This window comes from Lepeophtheirus salmonis, chromosome 5, assembly GCF_016086655.4.
Source record: "Lepeophtheirus salmonis chromosome 5, UVic_Lsal_1.4, whole genome shotgun sequence".
NCBI classification, from domain to species: domain Eukaryota; kingdom Metazoa; phylum Arthropoda; class Copepoda; order Siphonostomatoida; family Caligidae; genus Lepeophtheirus; species Lepeophtheirus salmonis.
In genome coordinates, this window is record NC_052135.2 from 5059523 (window position 1) to 5081682 (window position 22160).

General features: G+C 29.5%; 1 protein-coding gene across 1 annotated transcript in view; it reads right to left on the minus strand.

Moving 5' to 3' along the window:
* The window catches only part of LOC121118849 (acid-sensing ion channel 4), a 118648-nt gene that overhangs the window by 95611 nt on the left and 877 nt on the right, over positions 1-22160 (minus strand). The window lies entirely within an intron of this gene.

A 22160-nucleotide genomic window follows, 5' to 3' on the forward strand; every position in this document is an offset into this window, starting at 1 on the left:
AATCATGGTGGGCTCGAACACAAACTATATTTCTTTGGGATGGGGGTGAACTTTTGCAGTGATTTTATCTTGGCTCGGAAATCGAGAACAGTGAGTTCTGATAATCGGCATTGGATCAGCTTCAATAGGTGTCCCATCCTCTGTACCTCAGGGTAGTATCCTTGGACCTACCCTCTTCTCGGTCTATATTAATGACTTGCGTGAGAAACTTAGATCCAAAATATATATGGATACTGACGACACAAAGCTTGTTTGCTACTCAGAAGAAGAGGCCAAACATTAACTCAGATAATATCTGAGGTGGAGTGACCGTTGGAGAATTCCTGTAGATCTTGAAAAGAGCTCCTCTATGACATTTTGGGGGTGGTACTGTTGATCTTGCAGGGATGAAGAATGAGAGTGGCATTAAGGATCTTGGAGTGCTGACATCTCCAAATATGAAATTCAGCACTCACATTTACAATATTGTTAAAAAAGCAAACAGAGCGCTTGGGTTGATTAAAATGAGTTTTAAAACCAGAACTATAAAACTGATTAAGAAGCTTTATAAAGTATATGTTATGCCTATTTTAAACTACGCTTCTCAGTTGTGGAATCCAATGTATAGAAATGAAATCAAAGCACTTGAAGCACTTTATTAAGATGGTATGCGGCAGCATATCCTATGAGGTTGGTTTACATCAAGTCGGGCTGTTCTCGCTTGAAAAAGAGGAGGAAACTTCAGGTTGTGGTCAAGATGTTTAAAGTTATAAATGGACTGACTAATTTTAATTTCAAGCCTGAGGTATGTAGTAAGGTGTACAACACTAAGTCGTCTACCTATTTTTACTTGGCTCAGCCATAGCTTTTATATCGCACTATACCGTTATGGAACCGCCTCTCTGAAGAGTAACTCTGAAGATTTGTTGGGAATTACAAGTGTACGTCATTGTTATACTCAGATATTAAATGAGGATCAACTTTGTAGTCATTCTCGCTATTTCCTTTCTAGATACCTAGTAGTAGTATTTGAGTTTATTTCCTTTCCTGCAAAGCTACTTTTGGCTAAATTAATGAACCGTAGTGACAAATAAACTGCTCTCCTCCATTATACTCTTTTTATTGTGAGAGTTACTGTGTCTTTTTTCACCTTTCTTTTTTAAAATACGGGCATTGCTTACAATTCGCAACACAATTAATTGATACCTCGCGTTCTAAAAATGTTTAGATAAAATTAAATGTTAATAAAAGAAAGAACAAGAGTTGTTTGTACGAGGGTTTTGATCATTTTTAATTTTATTTTTTATTATATTATTATCAGTCCCCTTATATCATAAAAAACGTATCTAAAATATGTCCAAGAGGGCGTGAGGGACATTTCTGAACAGACTTTTTTTTAAAGCCGCTATTATTATTTTACTATCGAGAAGGGAACATCTAAATATAAAATAATAACTAGTGCGTATACTCATGATAGACGAAGAGTAGCAATACGGGTTTGCTCGGAAGTTTTAGGTGCAAGTCCTTGCTGGACTCGGAATAGAATTGAGAATCGACATCGTTGTAATGTTCCAGCCTAAGTCCTTGCTATATGTGGAGAGCGATTTGTGTTTATTTCCTCCCTCTCACGGCTACTTGAAGGTCATTACATAAAACGTCATGACAGTTAAGCTGTTCTCTTCCAAAATATCCTTCAGATTATCAGGATTAACACATTTATTTATGGTTTCTTTTAGTTTTACATAAGTATATTAGAATAATAAAAAAAGAGATACAACTAGTGGATATTTTTTTTGAAGATGGCTAAATAACGTTAGAATATACGTGTAAAATTCTGCTCAAATATGATTGACGTAGTTCTGTTGTTACCTTTCATATAGCATAATATATGCCAATGAAATATTTGCTGAGATTACAACAACTTTTTTAAATAGACGTAATGAAAAGAAATCTATTAAATTAATTTATTTTTTCCATTAATTTGTATTTCCCGAACAATCAAAACCGTGCTTGTATAACGGTTAGACTTCATGATTTCATTATTTTATCCACATTTTTGGCAATTGGCATTCCAGAGCATGGTGTATCTTTGACATCAAAATTACTGGAATTAAATAAACAAAGACTTCAACAGCGTTATAGGCTGTTACACTATCCAGACCATCAACAATATGAACATTTCAGCCGCCTGGCTTGAGTTTATGTCTTACGGAAGAAAAACTGTAGAGTATGTTGTACCTATTTTCAATTTTCTGGTGTTCATTTTTGACGACCGCTCAAGAAATACTGAATAAAACAAGTTCTAAATAGTCGAATAAGTTTTTTTTAGAACAAAACGTTATCATTTAACGTAACCGATTGCACTAATACAACACGAGATACACCTTACTAGAGCCATCTATTTAAAAATATTTTAATAATTATCTAAAACAAGGATGAGTTCATTGTTTTTTAAATATTAGAAAAGGTATTATTCAAGAGAAAAATATAATTGATGAATTTGCTCATTTATATTTATATATATGTTTTTTTTAAGATTTATGATGTTACTCTTTCTGAAAATTAAAGTGGATACAGATATATAAAGAACCTTAAAAAAACGAAAGAATAGTTTGTTAAAGCTTAATAAGGTATAGGAGAAAACTTCATAAATAATCCAAAATATTTTAAATTGAAGTGTTATTTTACTTCTAAGGTATTTGAGTTTATCTCAATGTAAATTTTATAAAATGTTTTAATATTTGCCCAATAGATACATAGTGTATTTTGTGCGCCTCAATATTTATTATTTGGTAAGTATTTCAATTATCCAATACATCCCATTAGATATCTAATGTAATATACGATTGAGATGGACAAAGTTGGAAGTTTCTTCTTTCGATTAGCTCGATCTTCCTTTTATGAGGGATGACGTCATGAAATTGGCATTGAAATTGGAAAAATATGATGATAATGTTCACTATTTGCTAATACATTCCCATGAAAGATGGGATCACTACAAAATAGAACAAAAATCTTTGGAAAAAACATATTTTTTAAATTATACATTGAATATTTGCCTATAAGATAAGCTATGATATTTTTCATCACTATGTATTATGATTAAGTTATAAGGGTCTAAAGAAGAGTGTCGTTTTTCATAATTTTAATCCTAAAAATGAAAATATATCGAGTTCAGAACAAAGTACAGAATCAATTAAAGTACTTTTTACTAATAATAAAAAAGTATTTTACACAAGCTTTACAAATCCTACATTTATTTGGGCATTGTTTTAGGGGGAAAATTAAACTGGACAATTTGGACTGGACGATTTTACAAATCGGTTGGACTCGACGATATCCATCATTTATCGACATTTGGTCTTGCAATGCGTGTGCATTTTTGCCATCAAAATTAACGGGAAGGAATCGACAAATCCAAAATTCCTCATGATGGGCTCTTACAGTATTAGGAACAAAAACTTTATTTACATTTTCACCTGTGTTTTCGTCTTTATCCATTAAAATCTGTAAAATATGGCATATTTTCTCTTTGCTTGAGTTCATCTTTGATGACCATCAAAAAGTACTGATTCAATCAATCAAAAAACTATTGGATAGGTTTTTAAAGTAAGAAATCATATCCTTTTTACACCATTTTAGCTAAAGCCAATTGAACATAAACATCACAGGATACCCATTACTAAAACTAAATATTCGAAAAATCGGTAGCTTATGCTTTATTTTCATATTATCAGCAATATCATAAATATAGTGTTATTTACTACTCTGATCAAAAGGATTCAGTTATTTTCTAACTAAGAACTCAATTATAATTCGATTTGCAAAGCTATTTTTTCAGTTATGTAGTTGAACATGTCCACAACGTATGTTGACAATAACAGCCATCTTGCAATGTTAATTTGTTTTTGACAGATGAAAAGGATAAACGTATTTTAATGTACTCAACGATTTTCTATTATTGAAAAAAGAATAAAGAAATATCAATTTAGTTGAAAAAAATTGTAATAACCATTAAAAAATTATTTATTCTTTTAAAATAGATACTTTATGTAATTGAAGTATAAACAACATTTTTAAAGTTTTTTGAGAATTTCCTCTCAAAACTGACTTTTTCCCCCGCTTTCTTCTATAGTAGAATAATGCAAAGCACACTATAGATGTTAAATCTTTTTATCTACCAAAAACATACTATTAATTCAAACGTTATGAACATCAGTACCTAATATAATAAAAATAGAATTAGAAAATCAAATTCCAAATCAGAAAATAACATTTTCCTTTAAATTAGACTACGTATGTAATAAGTTTTAACTTGTATAAGAGATTTTAATAATAATAACATGTTAAATGAACTTTTTCTATTTTTGTGATAAATATAATGAAAGTATTGAATTTTACATATTATGATCGATGTTTTAATTAACGTGCACGGAGGATTACCCTTCGGAATGTTGAAATCTGGGGAAAACTAACCGCTATTATATTAAATGAATAATGAATCATCCACCTATTTGTCCTATCTAGAGAAGGGCAAGGATCCGTAGGTAGTTTTTCAATCTACAGATAGGTGACTTAAAATAACCCTCTTAATATACAAAATTGCACCAACAAGACTAATAATTTTTGTAGGACAATTCTGAAACCTCAAGGTAGGTTTAAAATCATCGCTACCACTTCAATGAACTTCCTGTAGAATCGCCTGTATTTCATGTAACAAGTTATTTAAAATTAGTTGCGGACTTCAAGGAAGATAAAAACTACCACTGCAGCTTCAAAAGAACCCCTTCTTGTTTTTGAATACTTTTGTACAGTGTCAACCCAATAGATTATTCACATAAAAGATAGTTTATTTTTTTACAAAATTGTTTGTTGATTTCATTTATGTGCTTATACAGCCTTCTCTGTATAAAATGCAACATGTTTTGAAAATTATAAAAATTGTCATTTTTCAATATACATCATCAAATTTGTAAAACTTAATCAAGGGACACCTAATTTAGCCACATTTTACCTTTATAGTCAGTTCTAGTCTGGTGCAAAACTTTGCCCAGCCATTTTTTTACAGAGATGTCTTGCTGGGCTGAAACTGTGATGATGGCGGCCTTCAATTAGTCCTTCCTCTTAAGGTATCCAAAAATATCCTAGTCTACTGGGAAGAGTCGGAACTGTGAGGAGGCTAAGAATCTCTGTATTTTGTAAAGATTGGAGATTTTGTACCGGCTTACACGCTTTACTCGATCCAATGTCTTCAAAATATCAGGAATAGTCATCTTGTAGGAATTTAGGTTCAAGCCATGCTTCACCAAGCGATGCATTGTGGCTTGGCTGCTGTCAAATTAACGAGCAAGGCCATTGATGGTCACCTTGCTTTTTCTTCGTCAATGGTGTATTTAACTGCCTCAACCCATTCTTTTGCCCTTGATCTGGACCTTGTGGAAGCCTTTGCGTCTCACTTTAGTGCTCTGGTACACAGTAGAGTTGTTAAAGCTTAGCACTTTATATTTTTCCGCGTTACTCCATGTTTTTGTTCACGACGCTTTTATTTCTCGGTTGACTTTGCGTTTTTAAGATGTCAGTTTTTTTAGACAAGTGATTACAAATATTTATCAGGCGTAGCATTTTCGACAGCATTTTATGTATGATCATCTAATTTTAAGAAAATGCAATGAATTTAATAAAAAAACTTCTTCTCTGTAATAAGAGTTAAAAACCGAGGCGTTTCCCTTATGAAAAAAAAAACATAACAAATATGATGGCGATAACATAAAAGATTTTTTTGATGAAACAGAGAAAAACGATTATAAGTTTTTTACTTCAATGAAAAACAAAACAAGATTTTTTAAAAGTCAAATACAATTTTAAACCACTGATAAACTTTCCAAACAGTCATTAATATGATTGACATTTTCTTACATTTTTACATGAACCTATTATATATTTAGTTCAGTCAATTTGATAGTACAGTATTTGAACTTCAAATCAAATTTTGATATCAATAATATATAAAATTTCAGTTGGTGAAGCTTGTTGTTAACCAAATAATCCCTTTCTTCTCGCAACGTGAATACTTAAACACTCTACTTTAAAAACAATTTTCACGTTTCAGTATCTTTTATGATTAGTTTCACGAAATAACCGATTTTTATTAGGTTCAGTTAACCTTAAAATCCGCAGCTCCTATGTACTTTATCACTTTTAAAAAATATATAAATATTATAGTACTCATATCAACGGATACGTTTATAATACTGTCGCAATATTAAGAACAAGTTTCCCAGCTTGTTTTTATGTTATCCCCACACATATTAAATATAAGCCCCTATTTGAAAACCCCTTCTGTTTTGACAAAGTAAATATTACTTTTATTGTAAATTATTGATTTTTCTCTTATTCAAAAATGAACAATTTTAAGAAACCAAAATTGATGCAAAAAATTAATTGTAGCTTCGTGATCAACACGTCAAGTTTTGTCTCCCTGTAACTCTTCAAACTTCTCACATCGATGCCCCTATCTCTGTTACCCTCTCATATAGTACTAAGCGTTTTTCTCTGCAAAATAATTGTTCATGGTACACTTTTTGTTTTTGACACAATTACTACATGTTGGATTGACTTAGACACGTCAAATTTTATAACAACAAGCCTTTATATGTTTGCCGTTATTTGAATCTATTTAAAGGTTACACGTCCAAAATAAATATTTAAGAACATCTCCATACTCAATTTTGTATATTTTCACAAAAACATTCTCAACTTTGTGTCCCAATTGCTGAAACCTTTTTGAGTAACTGTTAACAGATACAAGGTATATATTAGACCAGCTTTTATTTACGCGTGCTTCCAACTTCCCATTCAGGTTAGAAACTTTTCATACCACTCTTGTACTGTTAACAAAGGTTAATAATTTAATACTTATAAGAAAATATTTATACACAGATGAAATTGAGGGTTGAGGGCAAAATTGTCGAAACTCAAAAATCACAAATATTATGGTAATTTACTAGATGAAGTCTGATATCTAATATTAGTACTTATAGACAAAGAAATTTTAACTTTCAAAATTAATTTCAGAAACCCCTTTTATTTAGGGGGAAAAATTGTAGACATATAGAATCGCCGAAGCTTATGGACAACGCTCTCGAGAGAACTTATTCCCTTGAACTCAATGTGTGCAGGTTCACGCCCAAGTAATTTCTACAGAAAGAAATATTTATATGAAAAAATTTTATCTGTTATTTTGTATGAAGAAGAGGAAAGTAAGTATCTAAAAATCCCATAATAATTTGCATTATAACTTAATATATCTCAGCACACCCCAAAATTACAATACATAGGCCATAATTGACCAAAATATGTTTATTAAATATTTTTTACTAGCGGTAGTACGTAGTGTTGCCTGGAGTAACTAGGTGTTGTCGAACAGACAACCTTTGCCTAAAAAATATAGAAGATAACTAAACAGGAAATTTTCAGTTTTACTCATCATTTTTCATTACCGCACACACGCATGTATTTACTAAATACTTGGACGTCATCCCGTCAAGAATGGAAAAACTATAATAACAGCTTGAGAAAAAAATTATGACATTGTGACTCCTCAGTGATGAGCCCAGGAGTGCGTTAGTTTCGAGGGTGCTACCTGACATAGTTTTACACTCAATTTTATAAGCAAGACGTATCGAAGATGTCATGAATATGACTAAATTATTATTTATTCGATTACAAATATGTATATATTTATATAAATCAGGGAGCACTATAAAAAGTGATCCTGTATATAGGGATATAGGCAAAGACACCGGCAAAATTTCATAGATATCACCACATTGTTATTTCATAGATCAAAAATGCATTTATTTCATTCATTATCTTGAAAGATTTGAAGAATTATGTATCTAATTAGTTACTTTTTATTACTATATTTTACACAATAAAATGTGTCAGGGCCTTAATTTTTCAAGATAAATAGACAATAACATTGAATGGAGATCTAAATAGAATGAGTTATGAAAGGAGTACAATTCGGATTTTATTTTTCATATAAATGTGTTTCTTAAATCGTCCAACACGAGAATTGGATTGTTGTTAATGTTACTTTTTTCTTAATAATATACTATGTATATAAGAGTGAGGAGGGGGCCCCCCTTCACTCTTTTGTATCTTTATTATGTATAAATGTAAAATATATAAATATAACAAGTATAAGACGTCTTCATATTTTGTGTTATAAATTGTCAAAAACAGTGCTTCATCAACCAATCTAAAGAGATATTTGCTACTATTATAAATTAATGTATGTACATATAATTAGAGTTGAGTAGTTCGTAACGAAAAAAGAGCTCAAAGAGAAGACGATAGCGAGACATATTTTCCACCTGAATTAAGCCCCTTGTTAATATCAGCTGCCTGATTGGGGGGGGGGTAGATAATGAATTACTTTTATAAAGAGGAAAAGTATCTATATTTGAAATAACAAATTTTCAAAACAGTTACTCTCAAAAGATTGATAATAGTGCTTATTTGAGAGAGAAGTTCACAACCACGACGACTTATTAACTAACAAACAAACAAAAAGTGCAAACGCGAATTTTTTTTTTCCTTTTCTATGTTTTAAAGATAGTTTTTTTTATTACAAACTAAAGACATTTCTTAATCATGACTTGAACGCTAAAAACGAGTATGTGGATTTTACAAGAACTACATACTACTAATTTTCTTATTAGTAGTTACTATAATAATTTGATATTTATATTATTTAATGCTAATTGTATACCTATTCTATTCATTAAAATCGTCATTATCCATTCACTGTTCATGAACCACAATTTCGTTTGGATTAATTGAATATTAATTTTAATGTCGTACTTTCTTAGGATGGTTTTAATAGATAAGTGTTTTCGTGGACAAGTAATGATTAATAAATAGAAAATAAATTATACTTGTAGTATCAGTTACATCCAAAGTCATTAATTAGATTTGTATATATATGGTTATAATTATTGTGTCTATCCACCCTACAGAGTTACACAGAATAAATGTATTAGTATAATATTATAATAGCATGTGTCAGTTATTTTCTCAAACGACTAATATTTTCATCTAGGACAAGTGTATATTTTTATTTCTAGAAGATGGATATCCGTTGTTACTAATAAAGCCTTTACTTATATTGTGATTTTTTGTTATTGTTATACTTTCATTTTGTCATCTTCTAATCTCTTATAATATAATATTGTATTTTACTAGATCTTTGTGAATTTGCACAAATAGTGAATAAAGCGCTACCCAATATGGAAATCAAACGACACTGTTAAAGATGTTAAAATGTTAAAGAGTCTTCTTTTAAAAGTCAGGATTTATACCAAGGTCCATTATAAAAGTCCCAAAATGCCAAGAATGCTTTAGACTACTACCATTTTTTTTTATCCAAGGATGTGTGCAAGTTGATAAAGCTCAACCATTTAAAAGAAAATTGATAAAATAAAAATAACAGAGATTGATTCTTTGATTTCAAATATAATTTCTTTATCTTCAATGTAAAACTTTGTATGGAAATTATGAACGATGATGAAACATGGGCATTATTGTTTTCTTCCTTTCAGTCAGTCAAATCACTTATCTTCAAACATATATACATATAAGTCGAATTCAAGTACAAACAGAGTCCAGTTCCATATGATATTTACAATTGTATGTGATGATCATCATTCATTTCTAGAATTATTTCGAAATATATAAAATAAAAATTTAATGTTACAAGTATATGGTATCTATACATGCATATTCGTAAACGGTACTGTTCACAAGTAATTTGTATGACCACAAGTAAAACATCAATTATTGAAGGATAATCTTGAGTGAAGTCTCAAAGTAAAGTACAATATTTCCATATACGAGTCCAAATCAAGTTTCGAGTTTTTGGATACGCGAGTTATGGAGTTACATGCTTTGAGTCTTAATAAAACTTTAACCTCATCGATCTCCAATTCTAATTAGTGAGTTATAATTATAATTAATTGATCATCGAATAAACTGAATGATATTTTCTTCATTTCATTTTTATATATTGAATGTAATCAAAGAAAACAGCACACACATTCAAAAGGGTGTGTGAGCCATTCAAGTCCTGAAGTAAAAGATGTATTTAATTACAAACTACTCATCTATACCTATTAAACAGGGTGCTGCTACATAACTTCTTTTTTTAATGAGTGGTGATCAAACTGTAAAAGTAGTCACGGTGTGGGCTTGGCTTCCAAAGTTTTCTTAGAAATAGTAGTAATGAGGGTTGAGCCCTTCAAAAAAAAAATTGCTACGAAGGATTTGACGATTATTTATAAAGTTAAACAAAGTGCAATTTACCTCCTGAATTTTTAAGGGTGTAATTTATGAAAATCTGTTGACAACTTCAATTTCCAATATACAGAAAACTAGTCATTCAAATCATTCTCATAATTTGAAATTTGAAAAAATCTTTGCTGGCAAATAAATCTACTAATATTTAAATTGAGTCAGTTTGAGTTTTATCACTAAACTTTTAATTATTATATTATTATTAACGCTTTGATATTTAAAATTGAATCTTCAAGACGGAGAAATTGATGTTGATTTCGAGAAGCCTTTCGACTTTAAAAGCCATAAATTTATTGTAGACCAATTAATTATATGAAGCTGTTTTACCTCAAACTGCATTAAAAAAGTGTCATCAATTCTCAGGTTATCTTTCTCAATACTAGACCATCCTGGAAATAAGATCAAATAAAAAGAAACAAAGGATGATCCGCTATGGCCTTCATTGTTCATTATAGCCATTAATATGCTATATGAAAAAGGACTTTCTTATACATTAATCCAAGGTCTTCAATTAGGAAGAAAGTCATTGGAGAAAATGTTATTTGCTGATCAGGTCACTGTATTGATTGCTGGTTCACGGGGAAAAGTAAAAATTGCTTTACGAGAACTGGAAAAGGTGTTGGTCCATTTCCAAAAGGAATCTTGATTAAAGGTCAACCGATCAAAAATCAAAATCCTTAGAATCCATTAGCATAAACAAACTTGTCAAAATACACTTATGCAACCAAAAAATTCTACCGAAAATTATTTATCTATTGCAATGTTCCCCTTTCACAGAAAGCATTTGTGATATAATCACGGAGTGAAGTTTCTATGGAAAGGGTTATGGAAGTATATAGTATATTTCCGAATCGAAATTGGGCTTAAAAAAAGAGGGAATAAAGGTGCTGTTGTATTTTATTTTAAAGAAATGAATATTCATTAGAGTATAACACGTGTATGATATTAAATAATCTCATTTCAATAATTTATATTGCAGCATAGCGTATTTTGGTGTTCAGAGACAATTAATGTAAACGTCTTTATACAATATCAATATATTTAAAAAAAGTATGGTGGAAAAATGACAAAATCGAAGAAGCGTAATACCAAAGAGGATTCTGATCTTGGATGTCAAAAGGTTGGGAAAGAGAAAACAGACGATAAAAATACTTTTTATTCATATGAATCAACATTTCATCGCCAAAACAGTATATTCCTAGAATACTAAATCTGATAATAGGCAATTCTTTACTTATATTGATTATTTTGCAATTTTTAATTGATGGCTAGGGAATTTAATGAACAGTTTTTCTTAAAAATTGAATGAACCAGATGCATTTATCAAACAAGGGATTTGTTAATTACAATCCCAAATGCATCTTAGGTCGTCATAAAAAGAAGCTCAGAATATAGAGCTGGATTAAGTTACTCAGTCGAAATTACATTTATAAGTTTCCTAATTCAAATCTGATGAGGTTTTTTTGTTGTTGTTGATTAAATAGAAAAAATAGAATATTTGGAAAATAATAAATTAAAGTCCATCTATTTATGTACCTACTACAAGGGACTACATATGCATCACTTGAAAAAATATGAAGCCTTTTTGTGTTCTAATTTGATATTTTTTTCTTGAATTGACTTTCCATCTTTTCTCAGCATGAGAAAAATCTCAATTTAATCAACAGTTCAATACTTTACTTAAATCCTCTCAATATTCTTCAATTAGTTACATTTTATTTTTAAACAAATAATAAGTCATTGATTGTCTGAATCCAAATTGAAAGCAAATAAGTTTTATTACAAAAGATTTATAGTTTTGTCATGTACAGTAAATATGTACAAGTTAATTGAATATTGTAAAAAGTATTACAAATAAATAATTGTATATATGTACTGCGTCAACATAAAAACAATCTTGAATAAAAAGAGTGAATCCCGATATATTTATTTTTCATTTATAAAATATCATATTTCATAGACATATGAGTCCACTATAGGAATTTTAATCAAATTGACGTAATGATTTAAGATACTCAAGAGCCTTAATTATAGTATGGAACCTTTATTTTGCTTAAGAAAGTTATATTGCCTCCGATATGGTCTTTAAAATAAAATCTTTTTTTTTCTCTTTTCATTTTCTTAATGTGACCATCAATTTTTGCTACTTTTAGTAGTATAGTTTGTGACACACTTAAAGGGTTAATAAGATTAAATTAGTGATAAAAATTTACGATAATTTGTCGCAAATACAATTAACTCAATTGGAAGAAAAGTAATCAAAGTTTCTGTTGTCCTGACGGCCCACGTATTAGGAGGAAGGGGTTGGAATTGGACAATCCACGACAAGAAAAATAACTTTCAAAAGGAGTAGCTTTTACAAAATATGAATATATGTATAACTTGAGGGATATGGAGAAAATCGTTGTAATAAGCCAGTCTTACCTCTTTATACTTACACTCTGAAGTGTGGTTATTTACCTATTTATTTAAGATATCTGACATGATACATCTTCTATATAGCACCTAGCAATAGCACAGGTTAGTGTCAAATGATTTAATTGTTCATTCTTGAGACTCACTAACTTAGAGGCATAATTTTGGTGAAATATGGATATCAAAATCATTAGAGTTGTGATCAAAGATACGGTTGATTAAGAAGTCAAAATAGGTCCTTGATGTTGCTACATTGATAAGGAAATTAAAATATCTATGATCTTTACAAAGAATTATTTCTACATTAGACCATTGCTTTGTGATAATACGATTTAACATCCTAGTCGTAAATATTGTAGAAAAGTTGGAGTGTTCATAGTTTAAACGATTGGGTACCAATTCATTCACACCGAAATTCTGAGCTGTCTATTCTCTTAAGTAAAATTAAACTTTATCAAACAGTGACTTAATTAATCCCATATCATAGCTTAATGTACATAAAAGGTTGTTGATAGAGGGAAATATATCCATAGGAAAGTATAAGCCGAGTAATTTAAATAGGATCGAAGAGAGCCAAAACATTAAAAATCCTTTTAAAGGGGGTGTTGATCAATTCGGGGGGAAATACATTTTGAAGTCACAAGGCCTTGTTACATATTTTGAGGGGAATCCTAGCAGTCAAAATCAATTTGTGAGAAATAATAAGGGTTCCAAAGTAACAGGGGTCGGAAAAAATGTATGTGCATAAAATCAACTTTTAAAAAAAAATGACAAAAGGAAGCATAGGAAGCATATATACAGCATGCGGTAGTTGTTTAACAACGAACGTTGAGTACCTGTGATATCTGTGTATGTACAGTTAGGCCATCGTTTGTGGTGTCGGGATCAGTTAAAATAAATGTCATCAATCAATGAAGTATTTATTCCACAATTTTGGAAAAAGAAGAGTGACCTTGGTGTGATCTGTACCGGATAACAAGTAAAGTTCGAGAAAGATCATGTAAACCCGTGTATTGATGAAATTGCAGCTAAGAGACCATTCGTCTAGCAACAAAGCTCCAGTAGAGTCCTTTTGGCACACTGCAAAGAAAACGTTGACCTGTTTTTCAGAATATTTTTTGACTTTGTTGGATCCAAGCTCGCCGGAACTCGACCCCATGGACTTTTAGTGCAGGGTAGAGTTAAGTGACACACCAACAGATCCTCTTGCAAAACAAAGTCTGAAATAATGTAAAGGATCTAGATGAATTCTATTATCAAGACCTGTTCCCCTTTCCGAGATGGAGTCGAAGCTTTTCTTGACGCCAAAGGAGATCACATTGAATAATAATGGTTTTGTTTTTTTTTCCTTTCATTTGGTATTGGTTTTTATTTAAATTGGATGATTAGTTTAAAAGAAAATCCTATTTGGTAACCAAAAATCGTTAAATTTGAATATTTATTTCACTACAAATGTAAAGGTAATTTTTGTAAAACAAATTTAATAATAAATACCCTAAAATACCAGTCTGATATATATCTTAGGACATGGGTGAAGTAATTTAATCACTTAAAGCGAGCGCACATATTTATTTTATCATTGTCATATTCATGTGATGAATATTATATGTCATATTAATAGATAAATTAAGTCACTACAGAATTTTGATCATTATTTAAAAAAAAGTACGAGCATTGATAAACTATATTAAATCCATCAGTTTTTAAGATAAGGTAACATTTTTTAAAAAAAGTTTATAAAGTCTCGTTACCACCTATTTAAATGTCTCATTGTAACTTGTTCGAGTCATTTTGAAGAACAAATAATTGTTGTATTTAGTAAATTATAGATGTAAATAAAACACATTCTAATTCCTGCTGCAGTTATTTTTATCACCAAATTTCCCATTTCAATAAATGGAAATCAGATGGATTTGTTACTTAAATTTAAAATGTTAAATATTTTGTTCAAAATGTAAGGTGACATTATATTTTTATGAAAATATTTACCTAATTCATCAATTTAAGAAAAATTAAGAATTCAATTTAAGAAACTAGAAAAAGTCACATGGGGACCAATTTGGTAAATATGGTGCTTTTTTGGCTCAAACAATCTTGACGATTATTTCGGGCAAAATTAAGCAGTTTCGGAACAAACCTTGCTGATACTCGTCTCATGCCCAAAATATTCGATAATTTTTAATGCACGATACAACCGATATGTTAATATCCTCAGCAACATCTTTAATTTTATTTTATCATATTTTTTATTTAATAAATAATCAATCTAAGGTTGTGTGACAATGTTTTGAAATTAAATATAATTTGGTCAATTATTTGACTAACAATAATAAGCAATTAATATTTCAATGGCAGTAAGATTTCAAATTCATGTCTAATGTATTTTATTAGGATTTATTGATAGGATGTTAGTAATCTAATTGCCTTACTTTTATTTCATTTTGAAACTTTTTTGTCCATAAAATATCCATTAATTTATAAAATTAATCAAACAATTGTCTAAATTATATTTAAATAAGTAAAATTTTCACGCAAACTTAAATTGCAAACTTATTAAATATTCTTTAAGAAAATTATAAGTCCTTCCTTTTACTAAATTTTTGTATAATTAGACACAGTTTTTTGAATTTTATTGTATAGAAGTTATCTGTGGGTCTTTCTCTAAGTAGTGAGTTAATCTTTGACACATGAATGTCCATATTCAGTGATCAATATCTGGTTTATTTTTTAGATGGTCCGTTTTTTCGAAATTGGTAGTTTGAAGAATGAATTTTTTTTTTCCGTAGAAGTTGTTATTATTTTGTAATTTCTGAGTAGTTAACATCCTTTCCTAAATAGATTCATTTATATTCCAAACCTGTATTGAACATTCATGTGTGCTCATAATAGACAGAACGTAACCCTGAGTATTTGTTGCGAAGTTATAATTGTAAGTCCTTCTTAGACTCAGAGTATAATTGGGGATCAATATTAGAGTAATTATAGCAAAAGTCTTTGCTTTTCTCCTTCCTCCCTTGTCACACTTGATTGTAGCTGATCTAACGAAACGTCATGAAGAATATTATGTCTTTCCTCTAAAACATACTTCAAATTGTCAGGATTTTTTTTAAATGACCATTTTAAACAAGATTTTCATCATCGTCTATTTTATTTCAAGTCACGAAAAGCATGGGTGCTGTTTTTTTTTATGTTGCACTCTTTGCTCCATGTTGTTATGGGATATAATTCAGTATAAAGTATATTTAGTTGGATTTCAATCCTTCTACCAGGGTTTAAAATAGCTAGGGGTGTACCTATACATCGAAATCGGCAAGAATCGGCCTTATTTGACGTATTGAAATCGATAATCGGAATCAACTAATAATACCGATTCCACCAATACATTTTCTTACTTATTTATATACATAATTAAACGAAAAAAATATAATAACTATTTCAAATGGTCGACTTATAAAATTAAGTGAGTATAATAGTATAACCTAACTTAGATTTAAGGGCCCCGGAGAAAATTATATTTTCTTGAATTTTTATTTTAATATATAACTGTATAACAAAATTCAGATTTATTCATTGAAAAAGAAATAATATTCATTAGTGCAGGCAATATATATGAGATAACAAGTAATAAATTGACGCCTGAGCACGGAGGGGAACCAACTTTTTAAATAATTTTAATTTCAATTTTTAAGGAATAAAAAGTTAAACATTAAAGAAAATAAATCATTTTGTTATTTGTTTATGTAATTTCTTTATACATAATATTTATAGGAAATCGGTTTCGGAAACGTTCCTTAGGATGGTATCAGAATTGTCTGAAATTTTGGCATCAGTGCATCTCTAAAAATTGTTTGATAAATTTAAATTGAATCGAATTGGCAGAATAACAAAAAAGAATTTTAATATTATCAACTTTTATTAAAAACTGTCATTCCCCTGAATTTTCCTAACTCATAAGTTATCTTAACTAAAGCATAATTAGATAGATAAATGTTGAAGCCTTTTTTTAAAAAAACTAAGCATCTTTTTTCTATGATTTTTATGCTCCTTTTTTTATTCTTATTCTTTTCTTCGCTTTAAAAAATGCAATAAAAATAGTAAATCAATCTGTCGGTCACAACAAATATGATTTTAACTTTCACGTTTGTGTTATTCAACATAAATTACACATATCTACTAAAACCTGGGTTTTTAGAAAAATCACATATCCATATTCTAATAACTATCTATATTTTTTAGATTATATTGCAACCTAATTTAATAGTAACGCATATTATTTCTTTCTAAAATCCTATAAGCTCTTTCTTAGTATTTTTCAATGCATGTATGATAAAATAATAAATATTCATTTTTTTAGGCTCTTTATACTTAATATTCTACTTTTTTAGAATTACAAGTATATATAAGGTAGGGATGATACATTTGTAAAGAAAAAATACACAGTGTTCGAGTTCAAATGGTGGACTAGGCTTTAAATCAATCTGAACTACTTTAGGGCGAATATTTTAAAACACTCGGTTGTTTAATTAAAAGTACGGACTGTTCCGGTTAATAAACAAACTTTCAAATAATCAAAATAGTTGTCAGTATGGAATTTGACAGCTGTCTTTTCAAGGTTGGTACTAACTGGAGATAATAAGTTAGTCTGTTTTGTCTACCTTAAACACAATCTTTAAAAGGTTTGATGGGGGCTGATGAAAAAAATCATAAAGCTGTTGTTCTTTTTTGGAATTTCACAAAGGAAAAAAAGGATCTACCTGGGAAAGCAAGGCAATAGACTTTGCTCTGTTAAAATCAAAAACCCTTCTTGCGAGAAGGCTGACGTCATATGAACTTATTGCAGTGGAAGAAGAAAAAGCTATAACTGGGGTCGTATCCACAAGAACTATACTCTTACCGCTAACAATTTAAAAGATAGGAACGGATACATTGTCCGTAGGAGCAGCACAAGATATCTACAGATAGGATGATTTTAAAGAAAATTTATACAAATCTTTTCGAAAATTTGTCCGTCATTCATAAGAAAACACATTCGTGGTTGCACTTAATAGTTCATACTTATAATATGTTATCTCTTCAAGAATGAAAACAGCTTTAGAAAATAAAAATATATATATTCAGGTACATATGTAACTTTACTAATTTAGCTGTACACCGAAAGATTATTTCAAAAACAATTCAAACAAAAATTTGATTTTGATATGATCACATATGTAATGTAGGAAAACAATTGATCATTTTTAATATTTGCATACATTCACAAAATTTAAATATACTTTTAATGGTAAAATTGTGAATGCATTGAACATATACAGGGTGCACAAGCAATCTGTGACCCGAAAAAAAAATTCTTTTAAAACCCCAATTTTCTTTCCAACAACTTATCAAAAGTAAAATAATAAAATCAGGTTATAAAATCTTGAAGAATTCGTACATATTTTATTCAATAAAAGCACATCTTGCCTCAATTACAGTTTCTATACGCGATAGCTAGGATTCCTTGGCTACTTGGTCCCTTGTCAAATCCTGAAATTCCTTCTTGATCAGACTGATAAACTGCTTTTGGTGCTGCAGGGTTTTGGGGGGTTTGTCCTTCAATTGCACTCTACACACAAAAAAATCAATGGGATTTAGATCAAGCGAGTTTGGAGTCCAAAATGAAGTCGTCGAAATTGTCTCGAAGCCATTTGAGACTATTTTTTCAATGTATAGTTGGGAACCAATTCCTCTAGTCACACATTTGGTCTCCCATTAGCGACCATGTCGACCCAGTGCTTCATTTTGCGCTCAAGCACGTCCTTCTTGTCGCTCCTTGTGTGGATTCCAAAGAGGGATCCGTGCCTTTTCCAAATATTTAGGACAATGATTCGTCAATTTGTTCCGTTTTTCCAAACTAGTGCTAGTTTCAACATGCTATCTAACAAAAAAATCAGCTGCTTAAGTTTCCACATTGGCACAAGAAAATACGCCAAAATGGTTATAGAGATAGCTTTTGCACCTTGTATTTGACAAAATACAATAGTTTGTGTGTGACTATGAAGTTTTTAAAGGTATTGTTTTACATATTCTCAATACAAGTTATATACGTTTTAATATAATATAACTTTAATACAATTTCTTTCAATGAAATTTTGCAAATCAGAGATAAAATATATTTTTTTTTTATGGATACGAGTGCATTCTATACAGTACTTTTTATTAAATTCTCCATAACATGAGTCTACATAAATAAAGAGTTAATATAAGTAAGCCATTTATTAAATGAAATTTATGATAGCCGATTGAAAAAAAAAAAACATACGAAACATTAAACACCTGTGTAACATCATTGTTTCATCAATTATGATGTAGTTTAGCGTCTTGGTTGGTAGGTGGTACTATTATTTTCACTGCATAATAGTATTTAAAACCCTTTTTTATATACTTTTCTTTGATTTATCAGATTAGGTTTGCTACTTGTGTAAAGCTAGACTTGTGATACTTCACATCAGCCAGTGGTTATATTATTACAAAGGGAAAAGGTTTTATTGTTCTAATTAGTAACATTTTCTACATTTTTTATAGTATTAATTATTTGCGAATATTAACACATGGGTTGAAAAGTCCCGGGTGTAATAAAAAAAACACGCTATTTTTTCGTTCAAAATTGGCTGTTATTAAATTAATATTTTATATAATAATACATTTTTCTTATTCGAATGATAGAGCAGAGTCCCTGCAACACTTTTGAAGCCATTAGTAGGCTTGAATAGAAAAAAAATATATATTTCCCTTTAGAGGTAATAATTTAAAGAAATATAGATGGCAAAAGTATGTATTGGCAACGGTCGAGGTATGGTGTAATGGTGTTTTTCTTGGACGTCTCTCATGATATCCTTCTTTGAGAAGCATTCTAGATATTGTTCTTTGTGTAACAAAAATCCCATTCTTCTATCAATCATCTCAAATCCCCTTGGTATTTGTTCTGGGGTTAATTATGATTTCCCTGACTACTTTTCTTTGCAAATGAGGAGATAGCTTTGATTGCCAACCTGTTTTTTTATCTTTACAAATTTCTCCATATTGTCCATTTTCGTGATTATATTGAGAACAGTTGATTTAGGCACTCAAATTTCTTAGAAATCAGTTGCATTGCTTAAAAAATTAAACAATCTTCTCTCTGACTAGGACACAATATTCTTTGGTCTTGGCCATACTACACAATACTAAGGTACTTCATCACATCTAAAAAGATTCTCAAGGATGGATTTAAAGTACTCAGATTAAAGAAGCTCTCGACTCTCCTGACCTTCTTGTTTGAGTAAAAGCATATTAAAAGTAATATTCCTGACTCGGAGGAAAAAAATACAACAAATACCGGGAACTAACCATGAAAATAGTCGAAACTTTTGAGGGTATCAAAAAATACACACATTATTATATCTAAATAAGCTAATAAATTTTGACGAAAAGCTATCTAAAAACATCATTTGTATTCTTTAATAAGCATTTATAATAGCTAGTAATTATTTTGGGCCCATATATAATTTGGAATATCAAAGTATCATAGGAAAAACAAAAAAATATATTATGTATGTGCATATCTATCATGTGAGAGAAATTCGTTCATGAAACTTATTTTTCTCAGTTTTTGAGTAGTTCACAATTAGGTAACGTAAATTTTACACAAAAAAAATCCTCTGTCAAATCAAATCAATAACCAAAATATCCTCTAGCTTATTGTGCTTATATATATATATATAAGGAAATTTAACATTCATATCTTCATTTATTGTTGATTTGACTCAATTATGAGTAAAAGTGAACTGAGTACTCGACAAATTAACCTTTACTAATTTTCTGTGGACTCAATATGTAAAATTTCTGCATAAAAGGCCATATACATCTCTATTCGTCGAGTGTACCAATGCTCCTTCGTTGTATTAAATAAGAATACCATTTCTAATGGTATCTATCTATACTGAGGAGAAATATCATTGCTTATTTTAACAAATAAGAAGAATTGGAGTGTAATAGTAACCTACACAAGATCATGGCTAAGTAATATCAATTTACAAAACATTAATATTTGTGGAGTTTGGTTATATTTATTTATTTTAAAATTGAATAATTTTGTGGACAATTGTATAATTGGGATAAATTATATTTGTACTTTAAATATTAGTCTATGACATCTTTCATACTGGGATATCATTTTGTATCCTTCTGTTTATTTACCTTCCAAAAAATATAACCAAGGAACTTGAAATATATTGAGAAGTTAAAAAAATACACTTAATCAATCAATTTTTTTTAAATCAAGCTCGATTTTAAAGTTTTAAAAGTAATATTTTTCTAGGAATCGAAGTAAACATGTATTTTTTAGAAATTTAAAGAAATGTCTTACTTTTTAGGTGTATTGTTCACATTTATTTATTTATTATCCAGGGTTTGATAATATAATTTATTTTCCCAAAAAGTAACTAAACAAGTTTTATCAATTAAAAAGTTTTTATTTTAGTTTCATAATGATAGTTTAAAGTTTGGTTTGAATAGGTGAGTGTCGTCACCGATTGTCCGTACACGTAACTTAATTATTTAAATACAAGTCATTTTTTTGTTTTTTTTGGAGGGGATTCCATTTAAATAACTTTTAATTGCGAGGTTCTTAAAGAGATAGTTATTTTATACAATAAAAATGTAATATTTAAAATAAAAAATATTGGTTTTTCCGAAATAAATCGATTTTAATATTACAATTTGAACAAACTGCACTAGTTTATAATGGTGTTATCACCTCAAGTCTAGTCCCCGTGCACTATTATTCTTGGAGTTATTTACACTCAAAAAATGTTGTAAATTTCAAATTGAAAAAATTGTTTTTGGTATATTATAAATTGAAGCAATTAAGGGATTTACATAAATCGGACGAGTAAAAATTCAGGAGCAAAATTACAACTGACTGTATTTCCAAAAAAAAAACACCTATAGAGTGAAACCCCGACCACTCCAGTACTACTCTAGAGCTTAACTGCAATGCAGTATAAAAAGGTGCACTTTGTATATGGAATAGGTACAAATATATCTATGTACATAGATATCAAAATCCCAATTATCCATTGTTGTTGAAGTTATTTCTTAACAACAAAGGATTTATTTGAAGCTAAATATATCTTTTATAATTCCATTAGGTTATATGTATATTATACATATATTACAGTCAAATTGAGAATAATTATATTGAAGATATTTTGTTTACCTTAAATGAAAAAAACTTTCCACATTTTAAATATTTCGTGAAACGTTCTTGATATTTTTATATTTCATTTGAATACTTTTTGGTTATTTTTTTATTATTATTATTTCTTCACAGATTTATTTATAACCTAAATACAATTGACGTTTATTTATTATAATCGTCTTCTCCTTTATAA